At 38.6% G+C, this 23,780-nt stretch overlaps 1 protein-coding gene across 9 annotated transcripts in view; it reads left to right on the forward strand.

The window, feature by feature from the left end:
• SULF1 (sulfatase 1) overlaps positions 1 to 23,780 on the forward strand; it is a 186,040-nt gene that overhangs the window by 65,103 nt on the left and 97,157 nt on the right. For 7 of the 9 annotated variants that reach the window (XM_033080115.1, XM_033080149.1, XM_033080131.1 and 4 more), the window contains 2 exons: positions 19,269 to 19,334; positions 21,202 to 21,299. The exons of 1 other annotated variant lie outside the window; for it this stretch is intronic. The gene's annotated coding sequence lies outside the window, so the exon portion shown is untranslated. The remainder of the gene's footprint in view (positions 1 to 19,268; positions 19,335 to 21,201; positions 21,300 to 23,780) is intronic. One more of the 9 variants, XM_033080158.2, reaches the window with a different exon arrangement.

The following is a 23,780-nucleotide window of genomic DNA, read 5'->3' on the forward strand; positions in this document are numbered from 1 at the left end:
AATCGAGGTGGGTGAGCTTGTTACGTCACAATATGCAACTTCAGTTTCTGCTTCTTGGCATGTCTCCTTGGCCTTTCATTGATTTTTGTCTCTGTTTCAGAGGAAAAAAATTAATTATGATTGGTGTAATTTACATTGAAAAAAATCCCTTGGTGAATTTCCAAATGGCACGCAAATGCACCTACAAGAAGTAAGCTTAATTAGAGGTCATTAGGAAAAAAATTACATGTAGAAATCCAGAAGGATCCTAGAGATTGCAAGTAACAGTGTGAAAATTATTAGTAACTACTCTTACTCCAGTCAGGAACTGATAAAAACAGTTTATTTAAAATGTTGTAATGTTAGGGACAGTGTTCCTAAATGCGCAAACCATTATAAAACCCACACTCAATGGATGCTAGACAGCTATGGAAAAAAATATTTTGAAGTATTTGCAAATTCTGTTCTGGATAGAAACACTTCATTGCAGACTATTTTGACAGTTTGCAGGTTTTTTATCTAGCTTTGTTTAACTTACATTCTTCACTTGATATTTTACTTACATATATATATATATATATATATATATATATATATATATATATATGACCAAATGTTCATGCAGGATCAGGAGTCTGAGCCTTGTGTAATGTCAGGGCCCATTCTCACACTGATGAGGCAGGACACTTGTTGCAGATGTCATGGAAGTCATGGGTTCCATGATTTCCTTAGCTTTAGAAAGAGCTTTGGGGGATTTGTGTTTGAGTGGGAAGGCAGACTGATGTGATAACAATTGAGAAAGCTCCTTTCTGAGCGCCTTGAGAGCTGCAGTGTTCAACAGAGAACGAGGGTCCCGTGACAACTCTGCGGTGACACAGAAAGAATCCAATTAGTGGCCACTCCTGCTGTTGATACTAGATCTCTCCTAAAACATTTCCACCATTACCACCCCCATTGTAATCCCATCCACGACACTGATAATGGGATCAAGAGTGTCTTTTCAGAATGCCTGTTTAAATTTTAACTGCCATCTTTGGAGATTTCGAGGATATTAAATCAGAAGGCACTGAATAGCACAGCTCACGAGAGAGATTGTGACTGAGACACAATCACCTTCCTCACACTGCAATTTCCTAACACCTCCATCACAGGTAGAACTGCATTAAGTGGGATACAGATGAAGTAGGGAGGCTGTATGTAGATAGTGAATAATCCACTGATTTGTGGCTGTCCCTGCACTGCAGTTACCTGTAGACCTTGTCCCTGGGCAGTTACAGCAGTCAGGGAGTGGGTACAGTCCCCTGTGCTGTGCCTTAGTCGTGGCAGCAAGTCATCCTGCTCATCCCTTCAACAAGCCTTAAGTCATCACTCTGCCTTTCCAGCTGGATCAGCAGCTCTCTTGCCCCCCTTGGATTTTTTTTGTCTTTCACTTTCCTTGCTCCATGCTAATTCATCATTTCCATATGATCATAGTGCAGTAATTCCACTGTTACTCTTACCAAGAAGGGCAAGTTCAATGCTGTCATGTGCTTGGAGAGGATGCTGTAAAGTGGAAAGGCTCAAGGCTCTAAGTAGTGTCACCTCAGAATGCAGCACAGTAATTAATAAATTAATAGCTAAACCAGACTCTTTTTAGCTGAATTATTTTAGCATATTTCAGTTATGTCAGGAGACTGCTTCTGAGACCCCCTGCAAGATCTTTGTTCAGCATTGCTTGTTCATACTCAAAGGTTGTTAACTGGTGAGAGCAATTCAATTTTAATTTTAGGTGTCTTAAGAATTTTATTTTCTGAGAAAACTAATACTCATTTCGTCTTATGGTTTATGCATACAGCAGATTTAGTGTCAGTGATTTTCCCAGAACTTTAGTTCCCACTTTCAGAATCTGCTGAAAAGGTTGGTAATCCTTTGTTACTGCTTGTGTTCTATGAATCCTGGAGCCCTGAACCTTCCCAGTCATAACCATCACTGGTGGTTTGGTTACACTGAAATATTTTTTGTAATAGTTGACCTTTACACCCAAGATTTTATCATTATTTCCTTTTTTTAAAATTATTTCTTTAGTAGCAAAAAATTAACTTACAATTAAATATGAAGTTGCATTATAGTATTTATATCTGCAAATTTGGTAGTATTGCTTAATATATACTGGAATACTATATTGCTGGAAGATTTCTAGATGCGGTACTGTGCTATAGAAATCCAGGCTGTAGATCAGTGCTAGGTTATCCACAGAATGCTTCGTGGAATTTCTTCATAGAAACAAAAGACTAGGAAGTCAGTCATGTTATATTCTAAAAAAAATCCTCTCCTGGTTTGAATGCAATTATGGCACTGCATGCTGCCATTTCTCTATGATGTGAGTCTAACCCATCTTAGCAAGGAAAGGAGCTGCCTGACAGCAGCTGTATTTTTGTGGTGCTTCACGGGAGGTGAACTCTGTTTGGAAAGCCCACAGAGAAGATGGGGAAGCTTTTGGCACTGGAGTTCTGGAGAATAAATGTAACAGGGAGCTGAACATAGGGGATTGTTTTTCTCAAAAGCATCTATTAAAACTGAATAGTGGTGTGTTCCAGTATTGTAATTGCACTGTGCCAAGATGTTCGTTATTCTACCATGTGCACTGTTTTGTCTGTTTTCACTTAAAAACAGAAAAATGTGTTGCCAAGCCTGTAAATGTCTGCAAAACTGCCAACTCTCCTGACTTTTATCAGTAGTCTGAAGATATTTAGCCTTCTTTGTAAAGCTTCAAGTGTAAGAGTCAAGATATAACGTGAGAAGTTCAGATCTCTGGTTTCTGGTTTTTTAAACCTAATCCTCCTGGTTGCTGAGACAGCTGGCTTGCATGCAGCTCCAAAAACATGAAGGAAACTAACAGAAATCCCAAATCTCCCTATGTAAATGTATGCAGGCTGTGTGAACAAGGTGGGTTTGTGCATGTTGTGCCTGGCAATTAAAACAACCCAACTTTTTTCCTGAGGTTTACTGTAATCAGTTCCCCCTGAAATTTCTGATCGGTCATCTGATAACCCCCATTTTGTTAAAGAGGTTTTATTGCAGCAGAGGATGAGGTTTCTTGTCTCCTCTCAGACAGCAGAATAGCTTGCTGCCCTGGAGAAACCCATCCTTGATCCTCCCATCCTCTGCCTCCAGCAGTGTGCTCCCATCTCCTTCTGGTGCCAGGTTTGGCTCTTGGCTCACCTCCTGGAGAGCTGAATGAACTCATCAGAGCAGTGGGAAGCCCTGTTGGCTGCCTGCCTGCTGAGGTGGTTCATCTCAGCAAGTGGACAGAGGGTCCACACGGAGCAATGAAGGTGGTTGGAGCTGGTGGTTTGGGGTGAGGAGCGGAAAACATGGCCAACCCTTTAGGGCACTGCGAGCTGTAAGATACTCAACTCGCTGCTGACACCTCCTCAACCCACACACTGAGGCACTGTGTGTGTCCACAGTAGAAGTGGGATAACAGATGTGTGTGGCTGTGCCAGTGTCACCACGAGCACAAGGCTAAATGTGCACTTTTAATGAAAACCTATCCCTTTTTATTTAGATAATAGCTGCAGTGTCACTCAGAATATGGAAAGTCGTCCCTTACCATTTCTAACCCAACAAATAGGCTTTGGAGAGAAGCTACTAAGTGGAGATAAAAGAAGAAAGAAATAGAAATGCCTCCTCAGCTACTGCTTTAAAAGCATGAATGAGATTCTGAGGGTGGGATCCAGCCTGCATAGCCAAGCTGCCCCTTGGGTCTTAAATACTTATACAGCAGCTACCTAAAGGCATGTTCCCTTTCTGATCAATGAAGAGTCCCCCTGAAGACCTCCAGGCACTGCAGTTAGGAAAGCAGGATTTCCTTTCGTAAATCTTCAAAGGCACCTGCCTCTTTCCATATGTAGGGATGAAGCTCACTTGCTTGCTTTGCAAAGATTGCTAAGGAGCTTAACCTGGAAGAACTTGATATCATCTTGAGTTTCTTGGTTAGCCCACAGATGAGCAATGTCATGGATAAACACTGTATTTGAACAGCTGTGATGTAATTCCTACACAGCTCTTTAATGTGTTCCTACACAGCTCTTTAATGTGTCTCCTATACTTTCCGCAGAAGAGTACATGAAACATTTAATTTGAACACTGGAGATATGATTCACTTGGACATAGATTAAATGTAATTTTGGTACTGACTGTAGAAATGGAACATTGCACTCCTCCAAATTGTCACCTGTTCTATTGCTGGGTTATGCTGGACAAAAAAAAATAATAAGTGAATGTAAATTATATAGGTTATAGAAAAACACTTCTAAAATCACCCAGTGTTGTTACTCATAGAATGTTCCAAAGGCTTGTGGGGTAGATAAAGTTTAGGGGAATCAGAGATGGTGGTAGTGGTTCCTACAAGCAGTAAAATCACAGTGGAGTAAAATCATAATGGATGATCTTAGGGAAATACGATGTTGAACAAAGAACTGAAGAAAGAGAAAAAAGTAAAAGATTCAGGACCCATGTTTCTGGATCTATCTGTGCTAAATCTTTTGAGACTTCACTGCCTAGGGGCATGCCAGTCACAAATTAGAGAACAGTAGTGCAATAATAAACTGAACATCCTGTAAATTACCAGCACAGGATGCCTTTTATTTATCCCTTTTTTTCCCCCTAAGGACTGCAAAAATGCTAGGAATCATAGATTTTAGACTAATATTTGGGTTTTGGTAACTTTGTGACAATAAAGAATTCTGTATTAATCCAACCTTTTAGGAATATTGAGCAAAGGTTCTTTTGGTGTCATTCCCTGCTATTTTATTTTAGGTATAACATCTGAAATCTCGAATGTGTCTTTAGTAAAACACATGTGAATTACCTTGTTGTTATCTATTATACATCTAGGACCAATTTATGAACTGAGACTGTGACACTACCTGCTTGGCCAGCAGGAGGTGGTAGGATTTGGGGAGACAACTACCACAGTTAGACCAATTAAAATGTTTTGAGGTGAACACAAATATCTGTCAGAATTGCAGTAGTTTCTTTATCTTTATATCAGTAGGAGGTATTTTTTATAACACTGTAAACTTCACTCCATTGCCAATAGATAGGCTTACAGAGGAAGGCTTCCTGTGCTCTACTGCTCTGCAACTCAAATCTTAAGTGAAAAAGGCCACTGAATTTGGGCTTTGTTTTCTTTCTGCTTGGTATGGAGAATTCCTCTAAAGCAGAGATCCTCTGAAGTGAGGAAGGGTAAAATGAGGAGACTTTGAGGTATGCATTGTCAGGGATCACCAGAGTCCTCAAAAAAACCAGCAGTTCAACATAGGAAGATGTGCAGCTTCAGAGACATATTGAAAGAGGTACACAGTTTTTTCAGATTTTTTCCATCCTTTGCAGCTCACATCCAGTTTTGTCTTTCAATAAATTGCTCTGCAAACATTACCTCTCCACAAATTTTGCACAGTTTTGCACATCTTCAACTTGTGAAGGGTTTGAGATGCAATATAACCACGTCTCAAGAAACAGGTCTGTGTTACAGCTGTTTGTTTTGGTCGTGGTACCATGGATATTTGTAGCACAAAGAGGACATCTATCAAATCCTATGAAACCTTTAGAGAGGATAACAGTTGCCAACATGCAAAGTGGTCTGCAAAAGCCAGATAAAACAGGGACATGGCCAAGTAGAACTGATGTATGTGCTGTTTTGGACAAGTGACATTGTGCAACTGTATCTTGATATTGTGTGTTTTGAGGGCCCTGTATAACTTGTATGTAAGGGTGGAGAATTCACTGCTCTTTCTGGTAGCTGCAAAGCATTTATAGTGTGGGGATATCATGTGTACTTTATGTATTTCTCCTTTTATATGTGATGTAAGAATCCTTAATTGCTGTTAAGAAATCCAGAGGGTTATTGGAGAAAATCACTTGCTGAGGAGCTTCAATTTGTGTTCAGAGAGTTCTGCAATCATATTCATATACCTATCACACTGCTTTTGGGTGCTGGGGTTCAAGGCTGCTTTGAATAAACCTGTTTCCTACATACTGTGTACAGTGTAATGGGGTCATCAATATGGACATCAGCAGCTCAAGTTCAGATGAGTGATGCTGCTGCTGTGACCTGTCTGCTTCACTCCTCTGCTGGAGATTATTCATGCACACACCTCAGGAGCCCCAGGGCAACATACAGTGCAGAGCAAATTCTCGTTTCCCACAAGAATATTTGCCCTTCAGTCACAGACCATTCAGACAACAGCAGTAATCCAACCATTCTGGATTTGCTGCAGTATCACAGCTCAGCACTGAAGCCTGAACCATGACATTAGTGCTACCATGACAGTGAAAGAGAGACACAGACATGTGGAGCACCAGAATGCTGAATCTGGTAGTCGTTTGAATTATTCAATGGTTTGTTTTAGTCTCCAGCCACCAGTAACTGCCTGAGCTGCTATGTTGCCCTGCCTACAGTAGAAAAATATGCTGGGCTTTTGAGTCCAGAATTGATCTCAGTAATGCATGTATTTATGAGTCTGGGTTTTTGAAGTCATACCCAACTGTCAAACAACTCATCTCTAAAAAAAAGTGTTGCAGTTATTTTGGATGAGAGCCTAACACAGGGAGGCAGAGCAGGTCTCCTAGAATGCCTCACCCATCTCTTCCAGACACCTTGCTGAGTCACATCTTGTATGAAAACGAGGAGTCCATGTCTCAGTCCTTATCTTCAAAGCTCTGTGTGGGCCACTCTCACTGTCTGAAGAAACTTTTTGCCCTACTTCATCATGAATTGCCAACAAATACAGTTAATAAGAGCAATGACAGTGAACAATGAAGGATGAAAACAGAGGTGGGCAAGAAAGTGCCATGCTGACACTATAGGGCAAGAGAGACCTCATATATTAGAGACTAGGGAACTTCTAAAATAGACAGAGTAGAAGCCTGAATCATGACTGATAGATATCCCCAGGGAAGGCAGACCAGGTTTGATAAGCAGAGGAAGGAAAGAAAATATATATTCCTTTTCTCTCTCAGTAGCATTTCTGTGTGCTTGTTGTACATATCTGGTGATCCATTCACATATCAGTCTGCTCAAAGGTATACTTATCTGTTTTTCCAGGAGAAATCCTGAGTGTGGCATTTGCCATGTATTACATTCTATTGTCCAGTAACTATAGTTGCTGTAATGGACACAGGGAGGTGAGAGTGTCAAAGCAGAGCTATTTTGTTTTCTAAGCAGTTTGGAAATTGCATTCCTGTGGACATTAATTTCCATCTCTTTTGCAGTGCTTGAAGAAAATTCTTTCTTCCTTAGAAACTTAATATAAAAAAAAATCCACTTTGGTAAAACCACATATGCCTTGGTAACTGTTCAGCTTACAGTACATGGAAGTACAGGGTGGATAATTACCTCGCATACCACCGATTATATAATTTGTTAAGGCTAAAGGTATTATTTCTCTTTTCTGTTTCTTATGCATCCTTCATACTTTTCCCTGTTTTCTGTACAGTACACAAATAATTTTCCATTTACACTTTTTATCTTTTGATAAAAAGATACTTTGAGATCTTGTGTTCAATGCTGTCAGGAAACGGCTTTAAATGAAAATGTGGAGTGATGTGGAATAGTTTTAATGAAGACCAAAAGAATGTGAACTTAATCTTTTTCATAGGAAGTTTTGTCCTGTTCCATCCTGTGCCCTACTTAAACACATTGGCCTTTTTTGACCTTTTCCTTGATGCAGGTTAAGTAGGAAATATCTTGGCTGCAGTCTTTCCAGCTTAACCAGAAAGACTTTCCACAGCTCATGTTTACTTTCCTTGTTATGGCCATTCTTCTTTCCTGAATCAAAATTGTTAAACTGGATTTTCAGACAGAAATTAATAGCTTGTGGCATTGATGATGAAGTGTCAAGCCTTCTTCTTTCATGTCTCCAACTCTATTTTGCTAGTGATGATTTTGTCAGTTCTCTTGCTAGAGATTAACAAATGTTGGGAAAAAATCTGTTTGGTTAATGGGTCCCTTCCAAGCATCTTCGTTATTGTCATTAAGAACAAATGAACAGAATTGTTACATTTGCAATTTATTGAGTGCATTGCTTCTGCAAAAATCTAGAAATATTGCTATGTTTTCCATTTCTGTCTGGCCATCTTTTGTGCCTACTGCCACACACAGAGTGAGACAGAATGCTCTTGGCTCGTTAGGGGGTCTCAGTGCTTGGTGTACTCACTTCAAAAGACTTTCTCAATCATCCTGTAACAAAGTTTCAGAGACAGCAGAACCTGTGTCCTCAGGACACTGCTGCTTTTGATGGAAAGACAGTCATGTTCTTCAGGTACCACACTCTTGAGAGGAGAAGAGCTAGGTCTGGAGCTCTCTCCTGCTCTCAGTCTCAGTAGTAACCATTGTAGAATTTGTAAGTTTGGGATGTCTCCTTTTGTTATGCCACATCAAATTTTGTTGCACAGAGCTTTGTTATGAGACACACAATAATGTGCAATGATAGAGCAAGACCTGACTGTTTAGTGCAGGGAAAGAACCAGCCAGTATTCACGCTAAAATTCCATTTTGGTTTAGTTTTCAGTGTAGGTTTTGCCCTCCCAAACCACAATTGTATGATTAGCACTAGTTCATCCATAAATATTCTGAATGGGGACAGTCAAGTCAATTATTTATTCCTATGTCAAGAATAAAGAAAGTCAACCTTTCCTGTGAAGACTCTCTCAACCAGGCCCTTCACAAATACATTAAACATTTAATATACATGCAGAATGAACACTGGAAGGTTCAAGTTGGAAAGGACTTTGGGAGGTCTCAGGTAGTGCTAAAATTAAGCTGTGAGATTAGATCCAGGTGCTCAGGACTGTATCCACCTGGATCTTGAAAATCGCCAGAAGATATTGAGTGCATAGAGTCTCGGGCAACTTGTTCTGCTATTTGACTTTGTCTCAGGGAAGAAGCTTGCTTTGATTTATATCCAGCCTGACTTTCTTTTGTTTAAGCCTATGCCCGTTATCTCTTGTATTCCTGCCATGCACTGCTGACTCCTGACAGCCTGGCTCTCTCTATAACCTAATCACAGGCACTGGGCAGCTGCTCTGAAGCCGCCCCATGTCCAGCTAGACTCCAGGAGGAACAACCCCAGGTTCTCACAGCATGACAAATGCTCCATCCCTGAAACATCTTTATAGCCCTCTACTGATCTTGCTCCAGTTCATCACAGCTGGTTTTGTACTGTAGGCCAAAAAATTGAGCATAGGTGCCATTTAATGAGCTCTGAGCAAAGGGACCTCATGTCTGTCCTTGCTGAGTTCCATTAGGATCCTGATGCGCATTGTTCCAGTGTGTTCTAGGTCCTTCTATCAGTCCTTTCTTGAGGAGATTCATTGCTATCTCCAACTCAGTGTCATTCTCTAACTTAATGACTGTTGCTTATCTTGCTTGAACACTTGCCCATAACTTGTTTCCATCTTCTTACCTTAAATTAAATTTTATTCTTGATTTTCCTGACTTCTGTGTCTTTGAGTAAACTGAATGTTTATAAAAGGCATATACTAAAGCAATTCATTCCAACTTATACTTTGTGATATATGTAGTTCTTAGCTCACCTTTAAATAGATCTTCCAGTCACAGTGAACTGCAGAGCTATTTCTCCAAAACACATTCACATGGGAAGGTGTTCTTCCTGTTTCTGGCCAGCTCTGGCCACATTAGACAACTTTAAGATCTCCTTCAAAGAGTATCTCAAATTCAGTGGTTTGCTCTGCAGTCCAACTGAACAGTGTTGAGGACTACTACCTAAAACATACAAACTAAAACTATGCAAGATTTTTACTTTCAGTTTAGGCTTTATTTTCAATATGGATTTTTTATTGTCTTCTACAGAAGTTTGGTAAGACTTTAAATGAACATTTGGAGTCTAAAAAATATATCAGTTTCAAACAATGGTACCCCACAGTCTGGAACACTTATTATCATTGATATTAGTGGTATTATTTCACCTGAATATCTCACTGCTTTACATCAATGCTTCCTTCCCTCATCTTCACGTGGCTGGAACTTCTTCCCATAATCTATTGCCAATTTTCCATAGTGGTGCTTCTTATATGTCTCTATAACTTTAGAACTGACAGTTATAAAAATCTAATTTTACTCCAATATGCATATCCTATTGATGCATGTATTGTCCCTACGAATTGATTTTAAAATTCTGTTTGCAGCCAGATACAGAGTTAACCAACACAGCTGAAATTTATCCGCTTAAAACATACAAAGTCCAAAGCCACGCTAGTTTATAGAATATTTGGTGTAATTTTAGACCTGAGTTTGCTTATACCTGCCCCCTTAAAAAGCCTCCTGCTTTTTGAACTTAGCTACTTTGTGAATAGCACTGAACATTCAATTCATTCAATGCCAGGCATTTAAGTAGGAACACTACTAACCTCTAGAAACACAATTTCAATTTCTCCTGTTACAGGTAGAAGACAAAATACCTGAACCACTTTCTTATTAAGAACTTTGTTTGCTGTGTAAGAGAAGATCAACTGTTGACTCATCCATTATGCAAGTGATGTGACCACCTGCACCATTCATCCAATTCTTGAATATCTACAGTGGAGTACATGTTTTCTGAAGCCCAGTCCACATCTGAGGCATCTTTGTCAGAGTTTCACAGTGTGAAGAAAGTGAAAGGAAATTCCATAGTTCTGTATAGGGTTGCGGCAAAGGGGAATACTTATTTATGAGACTTGTTTATAAGGTTTAGCATTAAAAAGACTCAACTTAAACTTGAGCAACATTTACTTCTTAAAACCTAGTTACTGTCCTGCTCTTTTTGACCTTTTTGCTGAATTGAGTTGCTAGCAAGCATGGTCTTATTCAGTTTTTATCCCACCTTTTCCACTATCTATCCCTTTGTAACTGGTCATAGGAAACCATGATGTAATAACAGTCATTACTGCAAATCTGTAAATGTCTCTGAAGCTCACAGCTTGTCTACAGTGGTATTTATTGACGTTTTGCACTGGTGCAAACTCACTTGTGCAGATGTATTGAAACTGGCTCAGCATTCCTCAAATAAATGTGACTGAAGCCCCACAGGCATCTGCTACAGGTACTCCTGCAGAAGAGGTGCATGTCACCACTCTCATCCGAAGGTTGTTTCTAATTTCTTTAGCAGTGTTCTTTGCACCACAAGAGCTTTGACCATACAAGGGTTGAGCTCCTCCTATAACTTCCTGAAGAGAGTAAGCTGTCTATTCCTGAGCAGGATAATTTAGACACACAAGTTCTGACAAGGCAAAAGTGTTCTTCTCACCAGCTTGTTAGTCTACTCAAATACTCAAATACTGTTTTAGACTCCTCACTCGTGGCTTGGAGCTCAACACAGATCTTTATTCTGCACTGATCCTTGATCTCTGATGCCTCAGGCAGATTTCAGAATCTGTCCTCCCAGCTCTTGCTCCTTTAATTTCCTGGAAAATAGAAGTCCCATGTTGAACAAAGATGAATGTGTTCCATGGCATCTCCTCAGCTACTCTGCATCTTGATGCACACTGAAGTATTTTAAAATTAGTTTATATGCCAAACTATGAACAAGAAGCACTGGGGAGCTCTCCCCTTGGGACAGACCTCCTTTTCTGCTGACTCTGTTAGAGGGTTAATAAACTTGTCCAGAGATAGGAATAGAGAAAATGGAAGAGTTGGAAGAACTAATTTATTCATTTAATATCATATAAATTTCCACAATTATACATCAGGACCTTGAGTTTCACTGGTGAATTAATATTTGTTATGATATTAAGAAAAAAAAAGCTGATACAAATTTTCTAGCTGGAGACTTCAGGAAAAATTAACAGTATACAATAGAAAAACTGCATGAAAAAAGTACACATGAATTTTGAAGATCTAAAATAGTTTTTACAGCTAAGAGTTTTCACAGTCCTGCATCTCGCTACAGAAAATCAAAAGATACATAGATGTTAAAAAAACCTACTCCTTGGAAGAGGAGACAATGTGGCTGAAGCTTGACTCTAATCTAATTTAGATTTTGTGACTAGAATGTGGAAAAAATGGTCTTAGTAAGAACTAGTTCCACCATCATGTTTTAATAAGGAAAGTGAATGTTTTTTCTGTGTGCACATGCGTGGGAGGCACAACAGAAGTAAATCCCTGTATCTCTAGCACTGGAACATTTAACGTTGCTTTCCCTCTTTTGGACATACTTTGCTTCAGAAATTTCCCATTTTTAAGTTCATTATAAAGATATAAAAATGAACAAATTGCACAGACATGAGAGAGGTAGTACAAACTATACTTCCCAGCCAATCCATGAGGTTTTTGCTTCCACCTTTAATCCAACTCTGTCAATATAGCAACTTAAGTTTTCAACAAAAGAGTATTTTTTTCTGAAGAGCAAAATTTGATAGCACTCTTTATTATGTAATGTATTGAGAATGCAAAATGCCTGGTTACACTGATAAGTCACCTTTTTTACTTATAAAAATATACTCCCACTGATTACTAAAGCAGTGTTGCTTAAGGCTAATGGGATAATAGATATAAATTCATCCCATAATCCTTTTAATCTCAGTAAATATATTGCAAATGTTTAGTGTCTATTGTGGCAACATAAAGCAGAAGTCATAATTAGCCTAAACAAAACAAATCATAGGAGAGTTTTAAAGTGTGTTTTCAATTTCAGAAAAAAATGCTTTTTCACATCTTGAATCAGACATCAGCAAATGTGTTTGTATGTGTGCATTTTCCCCAAAGCACTGAGAAGAATGTCGTGTGAGAATTATCTTTTCCATTCACAGTCATGCTGCTATTTGGTCACATTTCAATCCACTGAAAGAAAAAAAAAAGAAGGTGGGGGGAATTGAAAGCACAGCAGAACTGCTTAAATTATTTCAAACTTCAATGGTGCTGCAACCCTTAACAGAAGGCAGAGCTCAGTAGTGTCCATGGAATGGTTCCACATTTCTTGAAAAAAAAAAAAAAAAGAAAAGAAAAAGCTAATAAAAATTTTTAAAAGCACAGACATTAACAAGCTAACGCAAAAGATTTATTACTTACATTTATTTTCTTTTCTGTCTTTTTCTACTAAACTTGTGCATTTTGTAAATAAGAGAGGCAAATTTCCAGCAAGTACGCTTCTTTCCTTCCTCTTCATGTTTCACTTTCCACAATTGCTCCTTAAATTTTTTAATTAAGGTCATCTTGCTTTTTGATTCATTGATTGTAGTGACATTGTTCTTTATGTTGAGAAGGTGAAAAGGAGTGGTCAAGTTTCAAATTACACTGACTTTGTTATTTTAAGTATTTTTCTGTCTGAAACAACCTTGTCAGTAGGTTGTGTTTCTTGCTAAACAAAAAGTTGTATTTTGCTGCTGAAAAATCTGCCAGAGCAATAAGGCAGAGGAATATGTTCATATTTTATCAGCCAAGAAGTACACACGTAATTGAGGGCTCATTAACCCTCATCAAGTCACATCTAAGAAATTTCCTGTTTCACCTCCCCCTTCATGTATTTTGAGTATCAGTTAACAGTTTAAGTCTATTTTGTTGCTGCCAGGTCTTCCAAATACCTAAACTAAGATAGACATCCTTTCAAATGCAAAGTAATAGTTTTCTGCCCTCACAATTACATACTAGAAACATGGCAAAGCTTTACACCCTGAAAAATTATAATGGTTGTATAGAAATCTATGTCAAGGAGATCCTGTTGCCTTTCTGGTGTTTCTAAGATGATATATATTTTTTTATTTTTTGCACCTTTCCTCAGTTATTGGTGCTATTGGAATGATGATAACAGGAACATCCTCAAAGCCTTTAGTTCTATTAGTACACTTGCCAAATAAAACCAATCATAGACACATAGAATCATAGAATGGTTTGGGTTAGGAGGGCCCTTATAGATCATCTAGTTCCAAACTCTCTACCATGGGCAGGGACACCTTCCACAAGACCAGGTTGCCCAAGGCCCAGCCAACCTGACACTGAACATTTTCAGGGATGGAACATCCACAACTTCTCTGGGCAACCTGTGCCAGGGCTTTACCACCCTCACACTATAGAATTTCTTTCTAAAACCTAGTCTAAATCTACCTTCTTTCAGCCATTACTCCTTGTCCTGCCCTTACATACCCTTGTAAAATGTCCCTTCCCAGCTTTTTGTAGGCACCTTTTAGACACTGAAATGCTTCTCTAAGGTCCTTTCAGAACCTTCTCCTCCCCAGGCTGAACAGTCCAAACTCCCCCAGCCTGTCTTCAGAGAAGAGGTGCTCCAGACCTCTAATGTTGGTGGCCCTTCTCTGGGTGTGTTCCAGCAGTTCAACATCCTTTTTGTGTTGTGGGTCCCAGAGCTCAGTGGAACACTCCACGTGGGGTCTCATGAGAGTGGAGTAGAGGGGAAGAATCACCTCTCTGGACCTGCTGGACACATTTCTTTTAATGCAACCCAGGACACAATCAGCTTTCTGGGCTTCAGGCACACGTTGCTGGATCATGTTGAGCTTCTTGCCAACCAACATCCCCAATTTCTTCTACCCAGGGCAGCACTCAATTCAGCTTGTGCTTGTGCCCAGGATTGCCTCAATCGAGATGCAGCCCTCTGTACTTGGCCTTGTTGAACTCCATGAGTTTTGCATGGACCCACCTCTCAAGCTTGTCACAGTCCCACTGGGTGGCATCCCCACCTCCAGGGTGTCAACTGCTCCACACAGCTTGGTGTCTTAGGCAAACTTGCTTGATCCCACTGTCCTTGTCACCAACAAAGATGTTAAACTGTGCCAGTCTCAATACAGACCTCCAAGGGGCACCACTTTCCACTGCTCCTCATTTGGACATTGAGCCACTGACCCCAGCCCTTTGAGTGTGGCCACCCAGACAATTCTTTATCTGACAAGTTTTCAATCTATCAAATCCACACATTTCCAGGTTGTAGACAAGGAGACATTGTCAAACATTTTGCACAAATTCAGGCAGATGACGTCGGTTGCTCTTCCCTTATCCACCAATGCCGTAACCCCTCTGGTTATGCCAAGGAAGAGAAATCACAAGTTATATATAAAATAATAAAGTTACCTTGAACTTAATATTTTTCTATTATTTTAGAGTGTTTATTATATTTCTATTGCCTACTATGTTGGCTGTGTTGTATTTTTACTTTAATGCTCTAAGTGTTCATACTTTTGGGGTTTTTTTCTACATTTATTGTTAGAAAGCAGAATTTTCCCCTTTTTTGTTTGGAAGTAAAGAGTTGCTTCTAGTTTTGTCACTAGCTAGCTACCAAAGCAATGGGAAGCAAACCTGAATCTGTAGCCAGCATTTTTTCACAGTGTTGCAAAACAGATTCCTGCATCAGGCAGGAATGTTCTTCCAGCATTCAACTGCTACCACAATTTATAGTTGCATCCACTAAAATAATGAAAAATTAAATAATTGAAGTTGGTTGTTTCAGGAGAAAAAAAAACTATGTAGCTTGATTTTATTTAATTTAAGTGGCTTGCTCATGATGGCTAAAAGCAGTATTTACTCTTACAAAAGGTGACAGCAAGTAGTTTTCTTCTGTACCTTCTCACCCAGAAATGGGCATTAGGCATCATTTAATGACTGATGCTGAATTGCTCCTTCTATATTCAATATTTTGGTAGCAAGTCATCTTCAGCAGTAAGTGATCAAAAATGCTTATAAATTAGTCTACTGAGATAATCCCACTGAGTTGTAAATATTTAAAAGCATATGAGATCATTCATAACTGTACTGTTTTGCATACAGAAATAGATATTTTATTGATCTTCATAGGCTGATCCTTTTTTTAAACAATAGATGTTTCCATTGTGATGGCAATACTGCTGAATGAGAGCTGAAGTCAGTGAGGTTCATAAGTTGCTGACGTTTGGTGCCTTTTTATTACTCTATCTTCTCAATCTGCTATGAGCAAGGCTAGATGGCCTGATAACAGTGCCAGGCAGTGGGAGAGCTCTCTGCACACTGAAGGTCCCTTATATGTCAATAATGGAGTGCAGTTCTGAGAAATATTAGGTTATATACTTATCCAGAAATACCTCCTACTGCCTACTGAAGTCAATGAGAAAGACAAAGCCAGGAGAAAATTCAATGCTTGCATAAATTGTGGCTCCTCAGGCTGCTCTGCAATCATTCTTGTAGATGGTCCAGCAAAAAAAAAAAAAAAAGAGTATTGGGTAACTAGATTTGGATTCTGCTGTCCATTAATTGGCAATTGTGAAGTCCACCACCAAAATATTTTCCAGGTCATTCTGTTTTCAGTGAGTTACATCTGCAATCATCTTACTCTTCTAACTTATGTACAGAATATTTATACATATGGAAATGCACGGAGAAATCAGAGTTGTCCTCTGGAATAAAGCTGTTTCTGAGTGAAATGGGAGGCTGTTGCATAAGGACATGTAATGAACATGTCTCGAGCTGAGTCGGTAGGAAGATGTAGGTCTGCTATTTTCCTGTTTTCTGAAAGACCTCCCTTCTGGCCTGAAACTGTGTAAATTTGTGTAAATTTGGGTCTGTCTGAGATGAAGTGAAACACACACAACACTCCCTGCAGTTCCCCAGGACTTCCTTGGAGGCTTTGTGACAGTGTAACCACTTCTGGAATGATGTGGTAAACTTTTTATCACCAATATGTCCCAGGTATGGAAAAAGTTCTGCACGCAGTAACCTCTCCTATGTTTTATGGGTTATCTATGTTATACAGGGAAGATTTCTCTCAGTGTCACACATGCATTTACATTCACCCAAATTCCCAAACAATATGCCATCTGGCAATATCTAAACTCCTGCTGCTCAAAGGCAGAAACAATAAATAATAATTTTATGTATTACAGTGTGCTGTAAGCCTGTCTCATCATGGGATTCTGTTAAGTTTCCATCTGTACCACAGTTTGGAAGTGTGTTGTTACAAGGTTCCTGGCTGTATTGAGAATTTGTATCAGGAATTTTGGTAGTAAACGCTGCACAGAAACCTGAGGAATAGAAGAAATAAAAGAAAAATTAAAATTCTAATGCAATTTCTTTAAACACAGGAGTATTTAAAGCAAAAAAGTAATCTTTTTCCCATAGAATAAAATTGTGGTATAACCACCTCTCAAAAGTTATGTCGCAATGAACTCTTTTGTACACCTACAGGAAAGCATTGTATTTTCATATGCTTGTGAATATGGAAAACAGGGGTCTGGAAACTTTGACAACAGTAGTTACCATGTCCATATGTATTTTTCTGCTCTGTATGGACTTGTTCAGCGCCTACTTAGGTAAATGGAAAGATCCTGTTGATTCCAGTGCTGTTTGACTCTTCCTCTATATGTCATTCAAGGGCTTATTTCATCATCACTCTAGCTCATCATCTGACATTGTTACTCTTTTGTATGTATAGATAAAAAGATTCCTGAAGTCTGTGTTTCACCCCAGATGGTGCAATTAGGTGATTATTGATTTTTTTCTTATTATGTCCTTCCGCAAGTAAGGAGCAAAAAATATATATATAATATATAAATATCATCTATCTCCCTCAGTGAAAGAGGGAGATATTTTTTACAAACTCAGAAAAGATATTTTCTTGTCCACATGCAGTCAGCTTACTGACTATGAACACGAATGATGTCAGGATGGTTTTTCAGGCATCTTTCCTCTGTTTAATTTGCTGTTCTAACCATTGTTTTCTTCATTAGCTTAGTTTCATCTTAATAATTTGTTTTATTTTCTTTGCTATTACATTCTTGGCCATTAGAAAGCCCTTTCCTTCCAAAAAATTCTTTGCCCAATTTGTTTCCCATAACAACAACAATAATAGGGGAAAAAATACGCCTTTTAATAGCAATTTAAGGGCCAAAATTAATCCTTTGGTACTTCTACGCAGACACCCTTTCTGTGGGATTTGCACTCACATTAGTAAGGCTAAAAATCTGTCCTTATGCATCATAGCCACCCCTCCATGCAGTTACAACAAGCAACACTAACAGAAAAGAGTAAGACCTCATTAATGTTTTAAAACTGAAGGAATAATATGGTTCATCATCTTGTGGTATTTGCATTCCTATCCTTCCTTCACATCCCCTTGTAGTGTAGCTGATGGCTGATATTTCTTGACATCATGAGGCTTGGTCTAGCTAACACAGTAAGTGGAAAAAACATGTCTTTTTTGACTTCTTGGCCTTTCATTATATCACAGCTTTTGCTGTGGGAAAAGAAATTGCTCTAACACTTGTGCTCATTGAACCAGCTCCTGTGGGAAGGGTGCCGGTGCACTCACCCATCCCTAGTGCTGGTCACCTAAGAGTTATGGCACTCAGAAGGTTGGCAGAGCATTGCTGGCTCCTCTGATGTGGTCAAAGGAGAGCTTGTGTGGCCATTGGGACAGACAAGCTGTGTTGAGGCTCATTGACTGTGACTTTTTTTTATTCCTAACCTCTTGGCCCAAGCAGTATACATGCCCAAGAGTGCTGAGGGTATCCAGAGAAAAAGACAAGTCTTCATTAGTTGCCCATAGCTTTCTAGGACATTAATGGTGAGCAAAAATGTTCAATAGTAGCTAGTGACAATGTCAAAGAAACCCTTCAGTCTGATTATTCTAGCAATTACTGCCCAGCTAAAAAATTGGAAACTAAACAACAAAAATAATACATTAGTAGAAGCTGAACAAACTAATCTTTCAAGTAGAGATCCAAGGCTACGTATTATGTAATACAATAATAACATTAACTGTCACTTCTCTAGTTGTTTTTTAAACATTTAGAGTGTTCAATGTAGATTCTGAGCTTAAATTTTCATGGTGAAATTGCAGAAGAGCTGGTTTTCAAAGACACTACCAAACTGAAAAACTAACAGCACATTAGTTTGTATTTTGATTTATTAGGAAGCAGGCTTAACTGAACTTACTGTCTGGAATCTAAATAAGTCTTGCTGGATTTCTGCTTTGCACCTGCAGAAGCAGCTTTAGAGAGCTATTGCTTTCTGTAGATACTGTATACTGCTTGCATAATCTTCTCAATAAAATAATTAAATAAGAAAAAATTGTTTATAAATGAAGAAAATTGCAGTACCAATGTACTTTGCTGTAACTGCTCCCTGCTGAAACTTGAGACAATGGTCCCCGTGAAGCCCATGGGACAGCTCAAAAAAACATTCCTGTATGCAATGCTTTTCTTACGGTGCTGGGATTTACTCCTAGGAGTAATATATAGGTAAAGTGATTTGTTTGGGATTTTTTTCTTTCAAAATGTTATGAAGTTTATTGCTTAGAAATTGTTATAATTTTCTATTGGTTTATTTATTACAGAAAAGAAAAAGACTGACCTGAGAGCGGAAAAATAATGATAATATTTCTTTCTTGCATAAGAAAAAGGTAAGATTTAGAGGACCATAATACTGCAGGTACTTATTTGTGGCATACTAATAACTATGAGGTAATTTGTTAAGTTCCCAAATACTGGCAGCTTTTGATTTAAACTTATTCAGACCTTCGCAATCTTGGCTGCCTAAACACAGATGATTTAAAATTCACAATCCTTTCCAATTAACTGAGACAATGAGTCCACTGTTTATGCCACTGTATTAACCTGTTCTGCATTATGGAAGAAAAGGTTACATTTCATTTTTTAGCAGTATATTAGGCATGTATGTATTTCAGTTTCCTCAATTTTGATTTATACTATCTCCAGTTTGGATTTATTGGAGAATTCATTCTTTCTTTTTTTCTGCCCACTGCATTCCCTGGAAGCTATAAATGCCCCAGTTTTCCTGGGATTTTTTTTTTTGGTCCCAGGTACCCAGCTGTGACTGAAATAATGCTCCCCATCTGTGTTCATTGTTCGCATTGCTGGTGTCTGTGCAGGTCACCAGAGCTTTCCTAATAAGGTTCAGTTTGACCTTTCAGAAGTTCTCAAATGCAGCATCTAACTGCACTCACCAACCTCAAAAGAGAGAGACTTGTCTGCCACTGCCCTTACAAACAGCTGTAAGAAACAGTAAAGAATGACTGTTCCAAAGCCAAACTCAGCCCTCTGAGCTGCTCAAGAGTGCACAAGCACTGGGCAGCCAGGGGTAAGCTGTTCTTCCCAGAAGGGTGGTGCACCAGATGGAGAGAGATCCTGGAGAAGAGGAGTAGATAGGGAAGAGAAAGTCTAGAGAGAGGCCCTTTTAATTGATGGGCTGATTTTTAGGCAGGAAAGCAGTGTCTGGTGGTTTCAGTGCCCACGTGTTCAAGGTGAGGGCTTCTGGTGTGGTGACCCCCGATTCTCCTCCTTTCTTGTGAGAGCACTGGAGCTGGTTTGACAGCACAGGAAGCCAAGTGAAAGAGCTGACCCATCTGAAAAATAATCTTGTTTGCTGGTTTGCTGTAATGATTTTGGCTGGCATGGTTAGTACTTGGCCAGATCAGTTCTTTCACCTGGCTCCCCTCAGCCCCAGGAGCGTTTGTGCTGACACATGCAGGGAGACTCGCTGCCAGGACGGTGGGGGAAGGTGGTGTCTCTTCTGTCAGAAACTTGTGCCTAGCTGAGGCTGAAACTATGGCTCACATCAACAAAATATTTCCTGTGTTCATGAAAATAAATGAAGTAAAACTTTTTTTGTGTCAGGGAAACCTTCTCCTGACTGAAGTCACCTATGTAATCTAGAATCCTAATAGTAGCTCGGTTCAGAAGTGGAAAAAGTAGATATTAAGCAGTTGGTTTTTATCAAAGGAAGAAGATGAGCAAGGAATTCAGATTAATAAAGCAGATAGTGGTAGCTACCTTTCAGATGCCTAAAGACAAAATGGAACAGTTTGTTTATATAATATTTATATCATATAATTTATATACTATTTCAACATTATCTCATTTTACTAAAGGACAAATGAACAATTATTAAAACTAAGAAAAGTATCTCCAGGACAGGAATTTCAATTTAAATACTACAAATATTCTCAGAAAGTATCCTGACAAGTTATGGAACTTAGTGATGGACAGCTAGATATTTGAACTGTTCCTTAGAATCTGGGTATATTAAGGCTCTAAGTTTCAACTATTTTAACTATAGCAACATGCTAACTTGCAAGCAAGGTAATTATATGTGGATAAACTTGGTTGTGCAGTGATTCAGTGAAGTAAATAGAAATTAATAAGTTAAATTTTGCAAAAAATTTCTATGCCCAGTATGAACAGAGCTTGTGTTACAACCGTGTGATTCCTAGTAGTTATAAGTATTAATGTGTTCTCCCTTTTTTGCAGGTTTTGCCCATAATAAATTCACTGAACAAGACATTCAGACTTCTATCCAATGCTATGATAATTAACCAAGGCACATTAACTTCAGGAAATTTTCAAAGGTACAAAAATAATATGTCTATTCAGTAATTAATTAAACCAAATGAGCCATCAGCTTGTGCTACATAGTTTACGTATTATGTCAGGTCAATAATTAAGCTGTAGTAAATCTTCTGGAGGTTCTATTCTGCCAAACTTTAAAGGCTCAAGACTAACCCAAGGACACTTCACATTTTAGTAACCCAGTAAATGATTACACAGATAACTTTTCAATCCAAGGTTTGCTACCATTAACTTTCTATTTTTTAAGACATCCAGGAATTCTATGTTTTGTGGTTATTGAATAATATCCTGTGATAAAATGTATGCCTGTCTGGAGTTTACAAAAAGGAATATTTAATAGGCTTCATTATGTCAAGATAAAAGTGCAGTTTTCCTTCAGGGAAAGACATACATTAAGCAAAAATAATGGTTTGGAATTTTCCCTTGTTTATGTGAACATGACGATTATGAAAACTTGAACCTAATCCCACTGTATGCAGCTGGTCATGGTAAAGAAAAAGCATTATGCAAGCTGGCTTATGTGACTCTGCCAAAGCAATTCCAAAATATCTGTGGTAGTTATGTGCTTTCAAGGTCTGGCTGACTTCTAGGTGGAACTCATAGCAAGTTGTGTGGTGATCTCGTGATGTGGGAATTACGGCAATAGACTGAGTATCAAATCATACATCTCATCTTGACAAATAAAAATATAAAGCCACATGACAGAACACAGAGCAGGAAGTTTGAAATGCTCTGCGATTCATTTTTTCCCTCAGCTATATTATTTTCTGTCACCTCATTTACATAAAGTATTTCTGGTTAAACAATTTGCAAATGCATGTGATTTAATAGCAGGTATATGTGTGGCAGAGGTAAATTTGGACTTGAAATTAAGACATTGCTAGCAGTGAAAGACAGCTGGTATACATCAAGTTTATTTCACATGCAAGTCTTTGTATGGAATTTTCTTGGAACCAGTTACTCTCTGACATGTTAGCTCATAGTTTATTTTAATTACAAAATATCTAAATTTCCAGATCTTCAGATAATGTTTTATAATTACTAGAATTAACATAAGATTATTCAATCTGCTTTATTTTCCTTCCAGATGTGTGGCTGCATAATGGTCCCATATAAAGCAGATATTTTCTTGCATGCAGCATATCAGAATATCCAGGCTGTCCTATACCAGTGATACAGTAATTAACTTAATTTTCATCTTAATTTTCTTCCTAGCTGTATCTAAATTTTTACTACATTTATCTATAGGTCTATCTATAATTTTCCTAAGTTGCTCTTGAAGAGGTTAGCCGGAATAAGGCCAAGAAAATGCATGCCATAGGTTTCCACAGAAGTGGTAGTTATGGATATAGATGAGTGCTCTTGATTTTGATGAACAGAATGGATCAGATTATTATTTGCCATACCTTTCAGTCCTACTCAATGAAATGACAAGTGATAATCTCGGTCATGTTCCCAGTCTACCAAAGGCAGGGAACCCAAACAATCTTAAGAAGGATGTTATATTGGAAGAATTCCAAGCAATTTTTGCAGATCCAAAGGTTTGGGGTTTTTTTTAAGTTTGAACATTGTTTATCTAATGTGAAACTTCAGCGGTTCACTCTTCATTGACTACATCATCTGCCGCTCTAGAGAGATTTTACAAGAAAAGTTTATAACCATACCTTTTCTTTGCAGATTTAGGATCAGAGTGTCTCATATAATGAATGTATAGCTATGAATATACATAAATGTATTTCATACTTGTCTTTATTAGGAATGCCTTTAGAATATTTATTATGAAATAAAGTGTTATCACTTGCACCATGGATAAAATAGTTGGAAAGTTCCAAGAAAAATGAGAAGTCAACTTTTTGACCTTAAACTTAAAAATCATGTCTCTTATGTGTGTAATCTATTAATGACACTCTCGGTGCAAAGACTTTCCTGGCACATTATCCACTGACATTCCAGGAGCCAACTTCTGTTAAGCTGAATTCAACTGAACCCTGGGGGTCAGATTTTTTAGAAATGTAGTTTCATTACTGCCCAAACATGTATCCCAGTCCCAGTTCCAAATATATATATACAGAGAGAGAGAGAGTTCCCAGTTTATTTTTGGGAAGTGAAAGAGCTTGAAAAACCCATTTCAGTCCATGTGAAATGAGCATGATAATGGAGAGGCTTGCATGTTACAGGACCTCAGAGAGTGAGTCTGCATGAGGTCCAGAGTACAGGGCTGACCAGTGGTGTATCCAACAGAAACCTGGGTAGATGGTCAGATAGGTCTCACAGAATAATGCAGAAAAATCCCAAAGAGTAGTTTGCTAGGAGAGGCTGGGAAGCTGAGGAACAGACGCACAGAGCATTAGAGCATGTAACATTTTCTTGCAGTTCACCGCATCACCCGTCATTTTACTGTGTGCACACTGAGCAAGGTATTGCTGAGAGCCCTGCTTGCAGGTGTACAGCAGAGCTGCAGTCTTTTTGTAGGGTTCCTT

Source organism: Catharus ustulatus, chromosome 1, assembly GCF_009819885.2.
Source record: "Catharus ustulatus isolate bCatUst1 chromosome 1, bCatUst1.pri.v2, whole genome shotgun sequence".
Classification (NCBI taxonomy): domain Eukaryota; kingdom Metazoa; phylum Chordata; class Aves; order Passeriformes; family Turdidae; genus Catharus; species Catharus ustulatus.